Genomic DNA, 20,957 nt, shown 5'->3' with positions numbered 1-20,957 from the left:
TGCTTCGAGGAGGGGAGCAAGCCAGCCATTGGAAGCTGGCTGCATCCCAGGCCGACTGGGGGAGGCATGGCTACCTACGGGCGTCTCTCTGACCAAAGGGGCCCGCCGCCTGCGGGCCGTACTAGCAGCCTGTCCTCGAGGGCGTCATGGTCAGCATGGCAACAGTGCCACGCCAGACGGGTGATGGCTTCCCCGTACGGCGTACTGTGGCCATGCGTGCTCCGGGATTCGGTGGTGGCAGGCTTCACCGTTGCCACGCCCTGTCTCATCATCGTTATGGGGGTGCAGACTTTGAGGGCACGGTCCTGGCCGCTTGCCAGGGGCGGGCTTCTTGGAGTCGGTCTTTTCATGGCCGGCTTCTTGGAGTCGGCCCTATCGTGGCCTCCTCCATGAGTGTTTAGCGTTGGGCCGCCTTCCGGTAGTCGGCCTATGAGGCAGCCGGCCGGAGGAAGGCGGCCCCATGTCTTGGGTGCTTGAAGGCTCGATCGGCCTGTCATTTTTTCGAAGGGCCAAGGGGAGCCGGCTAGGCTACCCATGGTCATTTACTCCGACACCTTGTGAGCCCGTTGTTAAGTTGAGTTTTGGTACCGGGTCCCAGTGTGGATCGTGGCCACGACGGTGGTCGAGGTGTCTGGAGGTAGACACGGGTCCACCCATGACTAGCCCAGTGGGGAGTGAGTCGGAGTGGTCGGGAGAGTGTCATGACAGTAGATGTATTTTTGGAACGGACCTCATGCTGGAAGCCGAAAAGCAAGTCAAGGAGATCCGAGACAGATTGCAATTGGCCAAATCGTGACAGAAAAGTGATTACGATGCAAAGCACCGACATATCAGCTTGGAACCCGGAGAACATGTCTATCTTTGAGTCACACCTATGAAAGGAATCAAGAGGTTTCAAACCCGTGTAAATTGGCACCCAGATTTATTGGTCCATTTCCCGTTATGACACGAGTAGGTGCTGTGGCATAACAGTTGGAGTTGCCCCCTGAGCTGTTAGACGTGCACAACGTGTTCCACGTTTCACAATTGCGATGGTGCAGATCACCGCCCGAGAAAAAGACCAATTTGACAGAGATAGCGCTGGTAAAGGACTTAACCTATGAAGAGAGGCCGGTGAAAATTTTGGATCAAATGGAAAGAGTCACTCGCAGTAAAGCACGAAAATTTTACAAAGTCCAATGGAAGCATCATACTGAGTCAGAATCAACGTGGGAACCAAAAGAATTTCTAAGAGCATGTTATCCAGAATGGTTTTCCCAAGCAACTGAATCTCGAGAACGAGATTCATTCTAAATGGGGGAGGTTTGTGACAGCCTGGTTTTTGCCCTCTTTTATTTGCCTGGTTTTCAGTTGAGTTGGTTTTGAATTTAGAGTTTTGAATCATTTCATTTGGACTTAACCACTTGGGTAATCCTTGATTTTTACCCAAGTGTTCCCTCTCCTCCTCAGAACCATTATTGCACCTCTGGTTCAACCCAAAATATTGCTTGGAATATTTTTCTTAAATGAAAAATATTCATTTTGCCCTCCAAAACCCTGGTTGGCCCTTTGTGCTCCAAAGCAACCCTAATTTTCCTTGCCCCAAAAATCCTGAGAAAAATCCCAATTATTGTTTGGACCCTATGGCACCTTTCTGAGAAAAAATATTTCACCACTCTTTGTAATATTTTGGCTACAGAAAATAAAGTCACTTCTGGGCAGAAATGGTAGTTTCTACAGCAACTACCTTTTTACTAGGTCCATTGTAGCTGGTTTTTCCTGTGCCTATTTACCTTAGTAAGTGTAAGTAAAACCCCAAAGCTCAACCCTTAAATCCCAGTAGTTTGACCATAGTAACTCCCCAAAGTTACTGTCCAAAACCTTACCAGCGGTACAAATTTGTTTCTAATGCACCTAGATCCTAGCCAAACCATGGTAACACCTCAGTTTACTAAGGACTACACGCCAGACATCTTGTTTAGTGCTTAGGGTGGCCTGATATCACGGTTCACGCGGTGACCGCGTCCGTCCGAGCGTGCTGGCATGCAATACGCGCGCTCTGCGCGCCGCTAGACGCTCTGTTGAGTGCGTGCTCGCTGCCCTGCCGACCAAAGCATGCCACGCCTCACCACCATCCTCTTCTCCACCCCCTTAACTCCCCCTGGCGCTCGCCAATGCCGGAGCTCGCCACAGCGAGCACGGGCACGGTCCGGGCAATGGCACAGTGCCTAGTGCACTGTGCTCGTCGCGTTCCCCCTTGCTCCTGTGATCGTCCGTGCCCGCGCACAGTTCCTGCGCGACCTCCATCGTCTTCCCTCTCTCTCTGGCGCCATTCGTCTCCAGGCGCCGTGGACAGGTGTCCTCCGGTGGAGCCCGATCCCTCCTCGCCACCCGTCTATATAAAAACACCACCTCCATCCTCTTGGAGCACCCGTAGCCACTCCCACCTCTACCACGAGCCAGTGGAAGCCACAGTCCGGCCGGGCAGGCCGCAGGCTGTCGTCCCGAAGCCGATCTCGCCGGCGATCCCCTCCGGATCATCCCCGCAGCTCCGACCCCTCCCAAGCCAAGGCGACCCTGCCAAGGCCTCCGCCACTCATCGGTGAGGCCAACCCACCCCGCTAGAGCCCTTGGAGCCGCCCCAAGCCGTCGTCGTCTCCGTCTCCGGCAACCTCCGCCCTCTGCCTCCGCTGGAGATAACGATTTTGACACCGTCCGGTCACCTCTAGCTATGCTACGGGTACGGGCAGGTGCGCAAACTTCTCCTCTGTCGATCCCCCCTCTCGTTTGACTCCAAGAAGCCTCATCACTGGCGTGTGCTCCGGCGAAGCGCCGCCTCCCTCTGTTTCCCTCTCCCCTCCCTCTGGCCTGACTAGTGTGGCCCGCTAGTCAGCCACTCATTACGCGCGCGAAGCGGTATGAGTGGTGGCGCCCCAGGTGTTTACGCCTTTGATGTCACCCCCCTGTCTGTCTAATATTTATTTCAAATTCATTTAAAATCCAAGAACCTTCAAACAACCACAACTTTTTATCTATTAGTCCAAATGCATTGATTCTTTTTGCATTATGTTCTTTGACCAAAAATCAAACAACACCCAAAGGATGGGATTTTCCCTTGCTATCTAGATTTTCTGGTAATTTTCAGAAGGTTTCTTGATGTTTTCTTTTTGTGGTTTTGATTATTTTCAGAAGAGCCAACTTGTCTTGAGGATCACCAGGAGCTAGCACTAAGGCAAGCCACAGCAACATTTTCATAGTGCCACTTCAATATTTGTGATTTTCCTACTTGAACTTATGAATATTTATGCATTTAAAAGCAATTATATAATGATTAAATTCTGTTAGATGCTTGTCATGTTAAAATGCTTGAATTACAGAAAGTTTGAAGTAAATCTTGTTGATAAGCTAAGAAGAACTTAGTGACGAGTAAAGAATAAATGATATGGTCATGGAGTTTAATAATTAGTTTAATTATTATTTTTGCATGATGAAAAATGATGATATTGCTAGAAATAATTCTGGGCTAAGTGAGGTGTGATCTTAACCAGAGAAGTAGCATGAGTTGATGATGGCTCCGTGGGAGCGTGGTTGATTCAGTTATTTGCATGGTTACGTGATGCATGTGTTAAGTGATGCATAGCATGGCATTATGACACCGGTTATTTTCACATTAAGTTGAACCTGATAAGTAACTCAACTTGAATATGTTGTTGACCCGGTCATGGTGCCGCTGAAATGAGTCTTTCCCAGTGCAACCACATTTGCCGGTATGGGACGGCCTTAATGCGTTTCATTTTCGTGCCTTTGGTCGGTGCCTCCATTTAGGGAAGGTTATGGGCGTGTTGTACCCTGGCCCGGTAGGCAGGCATAACCTTGTGAGCCCGTTGTTAAGTTAAGTTTTGGTACCAGGTCCCAGAGTGGATCGTGGCCACGACGGTGGTCGAGGTGTCTGGAGGTAGACACGGGGCCACCCAGGACTAGCCCGATGGGGACTAAGTCGGAGTGGCCGGGAGAGTGTCATGACAATGAAATGGTTTCTTCAGAATGTCGTTGGTCCACCCGAATGGGAGTGCGAGGCCATGGGTTTCGTAGTGTGGGTACAGTGTACTAACCTCTGCATAGTGTATTCATCTATCGATAGCCGAGTCCACAGTTACGGACACGCTCGAAAGTAGGGCACACCATGGGTCAACACTTAATAAATTTGCACACTAGGTTTGTACTGAGGATGGCAGTAAGGCCAATGTGTTGAGTTGGGCCATGAGTTGGTCAGGTTGTGTTCGCCGTAAGGATCACGGGCCACGAGTTCGTCTGGTTGTGATCGCCGTAAGGATCACGGGCCACGAGTTTGTCGGGTTGTGATCGCCATAAGGATCACGGGCCATGAGATGGTCGGGTAGTGATTGCCGTAAGGATCACGGGTTTGTTTTTGAGATATGCACGTTGGTGGTCTGGAAATTATCACGTTCGGTAAGCTAGTCCAGGGGACGAGTATCAGTTGAGCATATTCACAGCATGTTGGATATATTGTTGCATTGATGTTAAATGGTTAAATATCATGATATTCTTTGCCATTATGTTTACCCTTGTTGTGAGCTTGCAATTACATTCAATGTACTGACCTGGCGTGTCATGCCAGATTTCAGGAAAGTCTCATTGGAAAGGAGTGCTGTCCGAGTCTAGATTGTGTCCACATCAGTGTCCCTGTGCTATGGAGTTCCACTACGACGTTGTTCCGCTTCCACGTAGTTGTCATGATCGAGGCACCCTTTATGTCACTAAATAATGTACATATTTTCCAACCGCACCGTGTGTGCCGCTTGGCCTCGCTAACTGTTGTAATATAAACTATGCTTCGCTAGCATGAATAAAGCGGGTTTTTTTCTTTACCAAGCTGTTGTGTGTTGCCAGAAGACAAGGTCTCTAGGCTGGCAATGCAAGGTAAACCGGTCACTCTGAGCCGGGGTGCCACAGGTAGTGATATTAAAGTCATGCTAGTTGGGTGATTATGAATTTAAAGAATGCTTGTGTTGAAGTTAGCAAGTCCCGTAGCATGCACGTATGGTTAAAGTTGTGTAACAAATTTGAAACATGAAGTGTACCTGGCTTGTGCATCCTTATGAGTGGCGGTCGGGGACGACGATGGTCTTTTCCTACCAATCTATCCCTTTAGGAGCATGCGGTAGTGCTTGGTTTTTGATGACTTATAAATTTTTGCCATAAGTATATGAGTTCTTATGACTAATGTTGAGTCCATGGATAATACACGCTTTTACCTTTCCATCATTGCTAGCCTCTTCGGTACCGTGCATTGCCCTTTCTCACCTTGAGAGTTGGTGCAAACTTCGCCGGTGCATCCAAACCCCGTGATATGATACGCTCTATCACACATAAACCTCCTTATATCTTCCTCAAAACAGCCACCATACCTACCTATTTATGGCATTTCCATAGCCATTCCAAGATATATTGCCATGCAACTTTCCACCGTTCCGTTCATCATCATGACATACATTACTTTTGTCATATTGCCATTGCATGATCATGTAGTTGACAACGTATTTGTGGCAAAGCCACCATGCATAATTTTTTCATACATGTCACTCTTGATTCATTGCACCATCCCGGTACACTGCCGGAGGCATTCATATAGAGTCATATCTTGTTCTAGTTTCGGGTTGTAATTCATATGTTGTAATCAATGAAAGTGTGATGATCATCATTATTAGAGCATTGACCAAAAAAAAAGGCCCAAAAAATAAAAAAAAATAAAAAAATAAAAAAAATAAATAAAAAGGGGCAATGTTACTATCTCTTTTTCCACACTTGTCCTTCAAAGTAGCACCTTGTTCTTCATGTAGTGAGTCTCAATTATTGTGCTTCAAAGCAGCACCATGTTTTTCATATAGTGAGTCTCATATGTTGTCACTTTCATATACTAGTGGGAATTTTTCATTACAGAACTTGGCTTGTATATTCCTACGATGGGCTTCCTCAAATGCCCTAGGTCTTCGTGAGCAAGCAAGTTGGATGCACACCCACTAGTTTTCTTTTGTTGAGCATTCATTTATAGCTCTAGTGCATCTGTTGCATGGCAATCCCTACTCCTCATATTGACATCAATTGATGGGCATCTCCATAGCCCGTTGATTATCCTTGTCAATGTGAGACTTTCTCCTTTTTTGTCTTCTCCACACAATCCCCATCATTATTCTATACCACCCATAGTGCTATATCCATTGCTCATGCTCATGTATTGCGTGAAGGTTGAAAAAGTTTGAGATTATTTAAGTACGAAACAATTGCTTGGCTTGTCATCGGGGGTGTAGAATTTGGGAACATCTTTGTGTGACGAAAATGAAGCATAGCCTAACTATATGATTTTGTAGGGCTGACCTTTCTTTAGCCATGTTAGTTTGAGAAGACATGATTGCTTTTATTAGTATGCTTGAAGTATTACTATTTCTTTTGTCAATATGAACTTTTATTTTGAATCATTTGGATCTGAACATTCATGCCACAATAAAGAATTACATTGAGAATTATGCTAGGTAGCATTCCACATCAAAAATTCTATTTTTATCATTTACCTACTCGAGGACGAGCAGGAATTAGGCTTGGGGATGCTTGATACGTCTCCAACGTATCTATAATTTTTGATTGTTCCATGCTATTATATTACCTGTTTTGGATGTTTATGGGCTTTATTTTACACATTTATATCATTTTTGGGACTAACCTACTAACCGAGGCCCAACCCGTATTGCTATTTTTTTGCCTATTTCAGTATTTCAAAGAAAAGGAATATCAAACGGAGTCCAAACGGAATGAAACCTTCGGGAGCATGATGTTTGGAACAAACGTGATCCAGAGGACTTAGAGTGCAAGTCAAGAAGCAGCCGAGGTGGCCATGTGGGTGGAGGGCGTGCCCACCCCTACAGGGCGTCCCCTATCTTGTGGGCCCCTCGAGCGGCCACCGACGTACTTCTTCCTCCTATATATACCTACGTACCCTGAAAACATCCAAGGAGCCACCAAAGAAATATTTCTGCCACCGTAACCTTCTGTATCCGCGAGATCCCATCTTGGAGCCTTCGCCGGCGCTCCGTCGGAGGGGGAATCGACCATGGAGGGCTTCTACATCAACACCATAGCCCTTCCGATGAGTTGTGAGTAGTTTACCACAAACCTTCGGGTCCATAGTTATTAGCTAGTTGGATTCTTCTCTCTTTTTGGATCTCAATACAATGTTCTCCCCCTCTCTTGTGGAGATCTATTCGATGTAAACTCTTTTTGTGGTGTGTTTGTCGAGATCCAATGAATTGTGGGTTTATGATCAAGTTTATCTATGAGAAATATTTGAATCTTCTCTGAATTCTTTTATGTATGATTGAGTTATCTTTGCAAATCTCTTCGAATTATCAGTTTGGTTTGGCCTACTAGATTGATCTTTCTTGCCACGGGAGAAGTGCTTAGCTTTGGGTTCAATCTTGCAGTGTCCTTACCCAGTGACAAAAAGGGTTGCAAGGCACGTATTGCATTGTTGCCATCGAGGATAAAAAGATGGGGTTTATATCTTATTGCTTGAGTTTATCCCTCTACACCATGTCATCTTTCTTAATGCGTTACCCTGTTCTTATGAACTTAATACTCTAGATGCATGCTGGATAGCGGTCGATGTGTGGAGTAATAGTAGTAGATGCAGGCAGGAGTCAGTCTACTTGTCACGGACGTGATTCCTATATACATGATCATGCCTAGATAATCTCATAATTATTCGCTTTTCTATCAATTGCTCGACAGTAATTTGTTCACCCACCGTAATACTTATGCTATCTTGAGAGAAGCCACTTGTGAAACCTATGCCCCACGGGTCTATCTTTTATCATATAAGCTTTCATTCTACTTTTATTTGCATCTTTACTTTTTGCATCTATATTATAAAATACCAAAAATATATTTATCTTATCATATTATCTCTATCAGATCTCACTTTCGCAAGTGGCCGTGAAGGGATTGACAACCCCTTTATCGCGTTGGTTGCGAGTTCTTTATTTGTTTGTGTAGGTTCATGGGACTTGTGAGGATCCTCCTACTGGATTGATACCTTGGTTCTCAAAAACTGAGGGAAATACTTACGCTACTGTGCTGCATCACCCTTTCCTCTTAAAGGAAAACCAACGCAAGCTCAAGACATAGCACTTCACATATAAAAAGTATGAGGCATAAAAGTTGTTGAGAGTTGACAAACGTAGTTTTGCTCATCGTTGCAATTAATAGGAAGTAATAAAGAAAGAGAGGTTTTCACATATAAATATACTATCTTGGACATCTTTTATGATTGTGAGCACTCATTAAGTATAACATGCTAAAGAGTTGATGTTGGACAAGGAAGACAACGTAATGGTTTATGTTTTCTCACATCTCAGTTAAAGTATATTGTCATGGATCTTTCAAACATGTTGAGCTTGCCTTTCCCCCTCATGCTAGCCAAAAATTCTTTGCACCAAGTAGAGATACTACTTGGGCTTCCAAATATCCTTAAACCCAGTCTTGTCATAAGAGTCCACCATACCTACCTATGGATTGAGTAAGATCCTTCAAGTAAGTTGTCATGTTGCAAGCAATAAAAATTGCTCTCTAAATATGTATGACTTATTAGTGCGGAGAAAATAAGCTTTATACGATCGTGTGATATGGAAGTAATAAAAGCGACGGACTGCATAATAAAGATTCATATCACAAGTGGCAATATAAAGTGACGTTCTTTTGCATTAAGATTTTGTGCGTCCAACCCTAAAAGCATATGACAACCTCTGCTTCCCTCTGCGAAGGGCCTATCTTTTACTTTATGTCTTACTGTATGCAAGATTCAAGGTGATCTTCACCTTTCCCTTTTTCATTTTATCCTTTGGCAAGCACCTCGTGTTGGAAAGATCCTGATATATATATATATATATATATATATATATATATATATATATATATATATATATCCAATTGGATGTAAGTTAGCATGAACTATTATTATTGACATCACCCAAAGGTGAATACGTTGGGAGGCAACACTATAAGCCTCTATCTTTCTCAGTGTCCGATTAATACTTCATAACCATAAGTATTTCGTGAGTGTTAGCAATTTGAGAAGACTATATGATAGTTGAGTATGTGGACTTGCTGAAAAGCTCTATTCTTGACTCTTTCTGATGTTATGATAAATTGCAATTGCTTCAATGACTGAGATTATAGTTTGTTAGTTCTCAATGAAGTTTATGTTCCATACTTGACATTGTGAATAGATTGTTACTTGAGCATAAGAAATCATTTGACAAAACCCTTCTATGTTGCTGTTATAAGAATGATCATGATGCCCTCATGTCCGCATTTTATTTTTATCGACACCTCTATCTCTAAACATGTGGACATATTTTTCGATTTCGGCTTCCGCTTGAGGAAAAGTGAGGTCTAAGCTTGGGGGAGTTGATACGTCCATTTTGCATCATGCTTTTATATCAATATTTATTGCGTTATGAGCTATTATTACACGTTATGTCACAATACTTATGGCTATTCTCTCTTATTTTACAAGGTTTATCATGAAGAGGGAGAATGCCGGCAGCTCAGATTCTGGCTGGAAAAGGAGCAAATATTGGAAACCTATTCTGCACAGCTCCAAAAATCCCAAAACTCCACGGAAGTCACTTTTGGAATTAATAAGAATTATTGACCAAAGAAAATACCAAAGGGGGCCCACACCCTGACCAGGAGGGTGGGGGCGCCCCCCCCCCCTAATGGGCGCGCCCCCTGTCTCCTGGGCCCCATGGTGGCCCTCCGGTGCCCATCTTCTGCTATATGAAGGCTTTTACCCTGAAAAAAAATCATAAGCAAGCTTACGGGAAGAAACTCCGCCGCCACGAGGCAGAACCTTGGCGGAACCAATCTAGGGCTCCAGCGGAGCTGTTCTGCCGGGGAAACTTCCCTCCGGGAGGGCGAAATCATCACCATCGTCATCACCAACGATCCTCTCATCGGGAGGGGGTCAATCTCCATCAACATCTTCACCAGCACCATCTCCTCTCAAACCCTAGTTCATCTCTTGTATCCAATCTTGTATCAAAACCACAAATTGGTACATGTGGGTGCTAGTAGTGTTGATTACTCATTGTAGTTCATGTTAATTGGTTTACTTGGTGGAAGATCATATGTTCAGATCCTTAATGCATATTAATACTCCTATGATCATGAACATGAATATGCTTTGTGAGTAGTTACGTTTGTTCCTGAGGACATGGGTGAAGTCTTGCTATTAGTAGTCATGTGAATTTGGTATTCGTTCGATATTTTGATGAGATGTATGTTGTCTCTCCTCTAGTGGTGTGATACGTCTCCAACGTATCTATAATTTATGAAGCATTCAAGCTATTTTATTATCTGTTTTGAATGATTACGGGCTTTATTATACACTTTTATATTACTTTTGGGACTAACCTATTAACCGGAGGCCCAACCCATATTGCTGTTTTATTGCCTGTTTCAGTATTTTGAAGAAAAGGAATATCAAACGGAGTCCAAACGGAATGAAACCTTCGGCAAAGTTATTTTTGGAACAGAACCAATCCCAGGAACTTGGAGTGCATGCCAGGGGATCATCGAGGAGGCCATGAGATAGGGGGGCGCACCCACCCCCTGGGCGCACCCTACCCTCTCGTGGGCCCCTCGAGGCTCCCCCGACCGACTTCTTTCGCCTATATATTCTCTCGTACCCTAAAAACATTGAATATGAAGATAGATCGGGAGTTCCGCCGCCGCAAGCCTCTGTAGCCACCAGAAACCTCTCGGGAGTCCTTCCCGGCACCCTGCTAGAGGGGGGATCCTTCACCGGGGCCATCTTCATCATCCCAGTGCTATCCATGACGAGGAGGGAGTGGTTCACCCTCGAGGCTGAGGGTATGTACGGGTAGCTATGTTCTTGATCTCTCTCTCTCTCTCTCTCTCTCTCTCTCTCTCTCTCTCTCGTGTTCTCTCTCGTGTTCCCTCTATGGCATGGTCTTGATGTATCCCGAGCTTTGCTATTATAGTTGGATCTTATGACGTTTCTCCCCCTCTACTCTCTTGTGATGAATTGAGTTTTCCACTTGAAGTTATCTTATCGGATTGAGTCTTTAATGATTTGAGAACACTTGATGTATGTCTTGCCGTGATTATCTGTGGTGACAATGGGATATCATGTGCCACTTGATGTATGTTTCGGTGACCAACTTGCGGGTTCCGACCATGAACCTATGCATAGGGGTTGGCACATGTTCTTGTCTTGACTCTCCGGTAGAAACTTTGGGGCACTCTTTGAAGTACTTTGTGTTGGTTGAATAGATGAATCTGAGATTGTGTGATGCATATTGTATAATCATGCCCACGGATACTTGAGGTGACAATGGAGTATCTAGGTGACATTAGGGCTTTGGTTGATTTGTGTCTTAAGGTGTAATTCTAGTATGAACTCTATGATGGATTGAGCGGAAAGAATAGCTTCACGTTATTTTACTACGAACTCTTGAATAGATAGAACAGAAAGGATAACTTTGAGGTGGTTTCATACCCTACGATAATCTCTTCGTTTGTTCTCTGATATTAGTGTCTTTGGAGTGACTCTTTATTGCATGTTGAGGGATTGTTATATGATCTATATATGTTATTATTGTTGAGAGAACTTGCACTAGTGAAAGCATGAACCCTATGCCTTGTTTCCTATCATTGCAATACCGTTTACGCTCACTTTTATCATTAGTTACCTTGCTGTTTTTATAATTTCAGATAACGAATACCTTTATCTACCATCCATATTGCAGTTGTATCACCATCTCTTCGCCGAACTAGTGCACCTATACAATTTGCCATTGTATTGGGTGTGTTGGGGACACAAGAGACTCTTTGCTATTTGGTTGCAGGGTTGTTTGAGAGAGACCATCTTCATCCTACGCCTCCTACGGATTGATAAACCTTAGGTCATCCACTTGAGGGAAATTTGCTATTGTCCTACAAACCTGTGCACTTGCAGGCCCAACAACGTCTACAAGAAGAAGGTTGTGTAGTAGACATCAAGCTCTTTTCTGGCGCCGTTGCTGGGGAGGCTAGGTAAGCGGCACCCACACCCCGTCAACTAAGCTCTTTTCTGGCGCCGTTGCCGGGGAGGTGAGTGCTTGAAGGTATATCTTTAGATCTTGCAATCGAATCTTTTTGTTTCTTGTTTTATCACTAGTTTAGTCTATAAAAGAAAACTACAAAAAATGGAATTGAGTTTGTCTCATACGCTTCATCTTTTTAATATCTTTCGTGAGAATGATGGAAAGGAAAATTGTGCTCAAGTGCTAGAAGAAGAAATCTACAAAATGTTTGTCACTAAATCTTTGAATGATGAGAATGATTGCAATGTTTTTAGTATTAATTCCTTGAATATCCATGATGCTAATGATATGCAAAGCCACAAGCTTGGGGAAGCTATGTTTGATGAATATGATATTTTTTGTCCCCCAAGTTTTTATGAGAATATTTATTATGATTAAAGCATGCCTCCTATTTATGATGATTATATTGATGAAAGTGGGTTTGGAAGAGTGTCAACTTTAGGTAGGATTGATCCCACTATTTTGGAGGATATTGAATCTTATTGTGATGAATATGAAAGTGGATTTGGAAGAGTGTCAACTTTATTTAGTGATGACTCCACTGTTTCGGAAGAGGTTCCAATTGATTATGAGAACAGAGTTGCTATCTATGATGATTATTGTGATGACTTGTGTGCCATAAAGAATAAAAATAACCATGAAACTTGTCATCATGATTTTAGTTTTCAATTGGATTATGCCTCACATGATAGTTATTTTGTTGAGTTTGCTCCCACTATTATTGATGAGAATAAATTTGCTTATGTGGAGAGTAGTAATTTTTCTATGCAAGTAGGTCATGAAAAGAATGCTTTAGGTGCTGGTTATATTGTTTAATTCATTCATGATGCTACTGAAAATTATTATGAGAGAGGAACATATGCTTGTAGGAATTGCAATAATGTCAAGTTTCCTCTCTATGTGTTGAAAATCTTGAAGTTATGCTTGTTTTGCCTTCCTATGCTAGTTGATTATTGTTCCCGTAGGTTGTTTGCTCACAAAATCCCTATGCATAGGAAGTGGTTTAGACTTAAATGTGCTAGTCATATTCTTCATGATGCTCCCTTCATGTTTCAATTATTATCTTTTATGTGAGCATCATTGTCATCGTCATGCCTAGCTAGAAAGGCATTAAAGAAAAGCGCTTGTTGGGAGACACCCAATATTTTCCCTTACTGTTTTTGTGTGTTCACATGATTATGCTACTGTAATAATCATGTTTTATAGCTCTTCTTTCAATAAAGTGCCAAGTAGAACCTTTGCGAAGACTTGGGTGAAGTCTTTATGATCATGCTGTAAAAAACAGAAACTTTTGCGCTCACGAGAATAGCTGCCATTTTTTACTGGAGAGTGCTTTTAGGTTGATTCTTTTTGAAGATTATTAATAGACAAATTTCTCAGGTCCAGAAATTTATTTCATAATTTTTGCAGTTCCATAAGTATACGTTTGATATAGATTACTACAGACTGTTCTCTTTTTGACAGATTCTGTTTTCATTGTGTTTTTTGCTTATTTTGATGAATCTATGGCTAGTGTGTAAGGGTATGAACCATAGAGAAGTTAGAATACATTAGATATTACACCAATATGAATTTATAATGAGTTCATTACAGTACCTAAGTGGTGGTTTTATTATCTTATACTAACGGAGCTTACGAGTTTTGTCTTGAGTTTTGTGTGGTTGAAGTTTTCAAGTTTTGGGTAAAAGATTCGATGGACTATGGAATAAGGAGTGGTAAGAGCCTAAGCTTGGGGATGCCCAAGGCACCCCAAGGTAATATTCAAGGACAAACAAGATACTAAGATTGGGGATGCCCCGGAAGGCATCCCCTCTTTCGTCTCCGTTCATCGGTAACTTTACTTGGAGCTATATTTGTATTCGCCACATGATATGTGTTTTGCTTGGAGCATCATTTCCTTTTGTTAGCATTTTCTTGCTGTTATTTAGATGTTTTGCATCTTTATTTTCAATAAAAATGTTAAGGATAGCCTTTACCATGCTTATTTTGCTAGTATACATGTTGCTGTTTGAAAACAGAAAGTTTAGCGATGTTGCAAAAATTCCCTAGAAAAGTCAGAGAGTGATATAATGTTGAATCTTTTTGAATAATGATATATGATAAATGTTTTATAGTGTAGTATTTTTCTTATAATTTTTGGAGTTAGGGAAGTATGATTAATCTTGCATTCTTTACAGACTATACTGTTTTGGCAGATTGCTGTTATGGTTGCATTGTTTGCATATGTTTGCTTGTTTAATGATTCTATTTGAGGATGTGAGTATTAAATATGCAGATACATTTAGTATGCAATGTTGAATAATAATGTTTGTGATTTGTTACAGTAGAAAATGATAAGGTTTTGCATTGGTTTATACTAACCTATCTCACGAGGTCTTGTTGAGTTTGTTGTGAATGAAGCTTTTGATAAAAAGAGAAACCATGGTATGAGAGGAGTTAAGGAGACACAAAAGTTCAAGCTTGGGGATTCCCAAGGCACCCAAAGATAATATTTCAAGAAGTCTCAAGCATCTAAGCTTGGGGATCCCCGGTAGGCATCCCACCTTTCTTCTTCAACAACTATCGGTTAGTATCGGTTGAACCTAAGTTTTTGCTTCTTCACATGAGTTGTGCTACCCTTGCAATGTAATTTTGTTTTGCTTTGCTTGCTATATGAATAAAATATCAAGATCTTAAATCCTTAAATGAGAGAGAGTCTTCACATAGTTGCATAATTATTTAACTACTCATTGATCTTCACTTATATCTTTTTGGAGTAGTTTGTCATTTACTCGTGTACTTCACTTATATCCTATGAGTAAATGGTTGAATGAGTTGAATGTCATAAAACTGAAATTATATATGCCTTATTTGCTTATCCCATCGGGAGTAATGACTTCACATCTAAGAAGTAGAGGTTGTAAATTTATTGAAGGTTAGCAAGCATTGTATTGGTCATTTGAAAAATTCATGAAAGAATATTGATGGAAGAGAGATTTCACATATAAATATACTATCTTAGACATCTTTTATAATTGTGAGAACTCATTAAGTATGACATGCTAAAGAGTTGATGTTGGACAAGGAAGAAAACGTAATGGGTTATGTTTTCTCACATCTCAGTTAAAGTATATTGTCATGGATCATTCAAACATGTTGAGCTTGCCTTTCCCCCTCATGCTAGCCAAAATCCCTTGCACCAAGTAGAGATACTACTTGTGCTTCCAAATATCCTTAAACCCAGTTTCTGCCATGAGAGTCCACCATACCTACCTATGGATTGAGTAAGATCCTTCAAGTAAGTTGTCATGTTGCATGCAATAAAAATTGCTCTCTAAATATGCATGACTTATTAGTGCGGAGAAAATAAGATTTATACGATCGTGTGATATGGAAGTAATAAAAGCGATGGACTTCATAATAAAGATTCATATCACAAGTGGCAATATAAAGTGACGTTCTTTTGCATTAAGATTTTGTGTATCAAACCCTAAAAGCGCATGACAACTTCTGCTTCCCTCTGCGAAGGGCCTATCTTTTACTTTATGTCATTTACTTTATGCAAGAGTCAAGGTGATCTTCACCATTTCCTTTTTTATTTTATCCTTTGGCAACCACTTTGTGTTAGGGTGATCCTGATATATATATCCAATTGGATGTAAGTTAGCATGAACTATTATTGTTGACATCACCCAAAGGTGAATACGTTTGGAGGCAACAGTATAAGCCCCTATCTTTCTCTATGTCTGATTAAAACTCCATAACCACAAGTATTGCGTGAGTGTTTAGCAATTGTAGAAGACTATATGATAGTTGAGTATGTGAAGTTTGCTAAATCAAAGCTTTGACATAGACCCTTCCTGAAAATAGGATGAATTGCAATTGTTTGATGACTAAGAATGAAGTTTGCTAGTTTTCAAGAAAGTTTATAGTCTATGTTTTGACCTGTGAATAGCTTGTTACTTTATCATGAAAACTTTTATGAGATGAACTACTGTTATGAAATATAAAGATGCTAGTAAAGGTGATTGAAATTATCATTGATCAAACTTGTGCACCTCTAGCATTCACACTTCATAAATTCTTTCTTTTATCATTTACCTACTCGAGGACGAGTAGGAATTAAGCTTGGGGATGTTGATATGTCTCCAACGTATCTATAATTTATGAAGCATTCATGCTATTTTGTTATCTGTTTTGAATGATTACGGGCTTTATTATACACTTTTATATTACTTTTGGGACTAACCTATTAACCGGAGGCCCAACCCATATTGCAGTTTTATTGCCTATTCCAGATTTCGAAGAAAAGGAATATCAAACGGAGTCCAAATGGAATGAAACCTTCGGCAAAGTTATTTTTGGAACAGAACCAATCCCAGGAACTTGGAGTGCAAGCCAGGGGATCATCAAGGAGGCCACGAGATAAGGGGGCGCGCCCACCCCCCCCCCCCCCCGTGGGCGCTCCCTACCCTCTCGTGTGCCCCTCGAGGCTCGCCCGACCGACTTCTTTCGCCTATATATTCCCTCGTACCCTAAAAACATCGAATATGAAGATAGATCAGGAGTTCTGCTGCCGCAAGCCTATGTAGCCACCAGAAACCTCTCGGGAGCCCTTCCCGGCACCCTGCCGGAGGGGGGAACCTTCACTGTTGGCCATCTTCATCCTCCCGGCGCTATCCATGACGAGGAGGGAGTAGTTCACCCTCGAGGCTGAGGGTATGTATGAGTAGCTATGTGTTTGATCTCTCTCTCTCTCTCTCGTGTTCTCTCGTGTTCCCTCTATGGAACGATCTTGATGTATCCCGAGCTTTGCTATTATAGTTGGTTCTTATGATGTTTCTCCCCCTCTACTCTCTTGTGATGAATTGAGTTTTCCTCTTGAAGTTATCTTATCGGATTGAGTCTTTAATGATTTGAGAACACTTGATGTATGTCTTGCCATGATTATTTGTGGTGACAATGGGAAATCATGTGCCACTTGATGTATGTTTTGGTGACCAACTTGTAGGTTCCGCCCATGAACCTATGCATAGGGGTTGGCACACGTTCTTGTCTTGACTCTCCGATAGAAACTTTGGGGCACTCTTTGAAGTAATTTGTGTTGGTTGAATAGATAATCTGAGATTGTGTGATGCATATCGTATAATCATGCCAACGGATACTTGAGGTGACAATGGAGTGTCTAGGTGACATTAGGGTTTTGGTTGATTTGTGTCTTAAGGTGTTATTCTAGTATGAACTATATGATGGATTGAGCGGAAAGAATAGCTTCACGTTATTTTACTACGAACTCTTGAATAGATAGAACAGAAAGGATAACTTTGAGGTGGTTTCATACCCTACCATAATCTCTTCATTTGTTCTCCGCTATTAGTGGCTTTGGAGTGACTCTTTGTTGCATGTTGAGGGATTTTTATATGATCTATCTATGTTATTATTGTTGAGAGAACTTGCACTAGTGAAAGCATGAACCCTATGCCTTGTTTCCTATCATTGCAATACCGTTTACGCTCACTTTTATCATTAGTTACCTTGCTGTTTTTATAATTTCAGATTACGAATACCTTTATCTACCATCCATATTGCAGTTGTATCACCATCTCTTCGCCGAACTAGTGCACCTATACAATTTGCCATTATATTGGGTGTGTTGGGGACACAAGAGACTCTTTGCTATTTGGTTGCAGGGTTGTTTGAGAGAGACCATCTTCATCCTACACCTCCTACGGATTGATAAACCTTAGGTCATCCACTTGAGGGAAATTTGCTACTGTCCTACAAACCTGTGCACTTGCAGGCCCAACAACGTCTACAAGAAGAAGGTTGTGTAGTAGACATCATGGTGTTATGTGAACATCGACTACATGGCACTTCACCATTATTTAGGTCTAGAGGAAGGCATTGGGAAGTAATAAGTAGATGATGGGTTGCTAGAGTGACAGAAGCTTAAACCCTAGTTTATGCGTTGCTTCGTAAGGGGCTGATTTGGATCCACTAGTTTCATGCTATGGTTAGGTTTACCTTAATACTTCTTTTTTAGTTGCGTATGCTTGCAATAGGGGTTAATCATAAGTGGGATGCCTGTCCAAGAAAGGGCAGTACCCAAGCACCGGTCCACCCACATATCAAATTATCAAAGTAACGAACACGAACCATATGAGCGTGATGAAAACTAGCTTGATGATAATTCCCATGTGTCCTCGGGAGCGCTTTTCTCATTATAAGAAATTATCCAGGCTTGTCCTTTGCTACAAAAAGGATTGGGCCAGCTTGCTTCACCTTATTTACTTTCATTGCTTGTTACCCGTTACCAATTATCTTATCGCAAAACTATCTGTTACCTACAATTTCAGTGCTTGCAGAGAATACCTTACTGAAAACCGCTTGTCATTTCCTTCTGCTCCTCGTTGGGTTCGACACTCTTACTTATCAAAAGGACTATGATAGATCCCCTATACTAGTGGGTCAGCATTAACCATGGTTGACACCTTAGCATGTTCCTTTATCCTAACAGGGAAAGGTGGTTTTTCAATATAAGCAGTAGGCACAACTGGATCAACATTGTAAATGATAGTTTCATCTTTAACTATATCTGGCTCCGCAATCTTTCTTTAGTAGGGGGATGATATTTAAACCACTTCTCTTTAGGAAGATCAACATGAGTAGCAACTGATTCACAAGAAGAGGCTACTATCTCAGAGTCAAGTCCATATGCAGTGCTAAACTTGTGAAAAGCATCAGTATTCATAAAAGATTTAATGCAATCAAACTCAAGCTTAATACCTGACTCTTTACCTTTGTCGAGTTCCCAATATTCAGAGTTGTATTTAATTCTTTCCAAAAGATCCCACCTGAATTCAATAGTCTTCTTCATAAAAGAACCAGCACAAGAAGTATCGAGCATGGATTGATCATTACGAGAAAGCCAAGCATAAATTTTTTGAATAATAATTTCTCTTGAAAGCTCATGATTGGGGCATGATTATAACATTGATTTAAGCCTTCCCCGAGCTAGAGCGATACTTTCTCCTTCATGAGGCCAAAAATTATATATATAATTCCAATCACGATGAACTAGATGCATAGGATAAAACTTTTGGTGAAATTTCAATTTCAATCGATTCCAATCCCAATCTCCAATATCATCAAATAGCCTATAAGATGTCAATGCTTTTTCCCCAAATATAAAGGGAAAACCTTATTCTTAACTTCATCTCCGGGTAAACCCGCAAGCTTAAATAATCCACAAACTTCATCCACATAGATTAGGTGCATATCAGGATGTAGTGTTCCATCTCTTGCATAAGGATTAGCTAGCAGTTTCTCTATCATACCCGAAGGAATTTCATAACCAATATTTTCAGTATGTGTAGTAGGTTGAGGGGCAAATCTTTGTGTTTTCAGTCGAGGTGAAGATACCCCAAACAAACCCCTCAAAGGATTGTTTTCCAAAGTAGCAAGTAGCAGTAAATTTTAGCACGTAATATACATTTTCCTTATCGGTTTCCACTTACGAAGAGTGCTTCACTCCCTAGCAATGGTGCAAGAAAAGAGTCTTGATGACCCACAGTATAGGGGATCAATCATAGTCCTTTCGATAAGTAAGTGTGTCAAACCCAATGAGGAACAGAAGGAAACGACAAGCGGTTTTCAGCAAGGTAATTTCTGCAAGCACTAAAATTGTTGATAATAGGTAGTTTGATAGCAAGATAATTGTAATGAGCAAGTAACAGTAACAGTAATAAAAGTGCAGCAAGGTAGCCCAACATCTGGTTGTTGCCTCGATTGCCTGCTGAAGAGCAGGTGGATGAGCTAGCGACATGGTTGCTGCGGCCGGAGCTTCTGATGCTAAGCAGAGTAACTAGAGAAGAGGAGAAGTGAATGTTGGATATGTTAGTTCCATTACTTGCAGAGTAGCATAACACTGTATATAGTCTTAGTCTAGGTTTGCATTCTAACCATTTATAGGAGCACGTCTCTCTTTTTTCTAAAACTCAGCAACGTCTCTTTACTGATACACTAGCTTGTTCTGTACGCCTTCTCAAGTCTTTCATTTTCGGTGTCATCTGGTGAACATTCCCCAGGAGGAGGACGGAAGACGAATGCATTTACCAGGTAGTTTTAGTTGCGACGCAAGATTAAATAGTGGTAGTTTCGGGAATGTTATCTGGCGAACGAGCCTAGTTTTTTTTCTTCCTAAAAAAGTATGCTACATGGTATCGGCTTAGTTAACAAATCATTATGCCAATCTTGACCGTTGGATTGGCATTCAACATGTAGGAACAAAGTATGTCTACCAGAGGGGGGATGGGAGTTTTAAATTTTCTTCGGAAAACATAAATCTGTCAGAACCCAGCAGCAGAATAAAGGATAAACAAGCTAAGAAGAACTACAGGGAAGTACCGAAGGGAAACTACAGCATGCATCAAAGTAATTACTTGAATGGAATGCATCGAAAGTAAACATGAGTGACAGAGATAACCAAAGATGCTTGATGGCCACAAGGCATTTTTTCGACTAGTTCATCCTTCTGCACAAGGGCTATGTCTGGTTGGAAGATAAACTCTCGTCGCCCTATTCTCCTCAACAATTGATTCATCAACCAATGCCGATCACTCATAGTAGATACTTGAAGGCAATATCCAAACCTTTACAGACTTCTTCTTCGACAACCACAATCACTCTTGGTCTCTGAAGAAATTGGCACCTAACTGCCTAGAGAGTTTGCAGCTCTCAAGAGTAATAGGTGGAGCGTACTAAACTTAGATTCCAGTGATGCTGAACCACTATCTAATTCTTCGGCTCTAGGGTTTT

Source organism: Triticum aestivum, chromosome 4B (assembly GCF_018294505.1).
Source record: "Triticum aestivum cultivar Chinese Spring chromosome 4B, IWGSC CS RefSeq v2.1, whole genome shotgun sequence".
Classification (NCBI taxonomy): domain Eukaryota; kingdom Viridiplantae; phylum Streptophyta; class Magnoliopsida; order Poales; family Poaceae; genus Triticum; species Triticum aestivum.
This window is presented reverse-complemented; position numbering follows the sequence as displayed.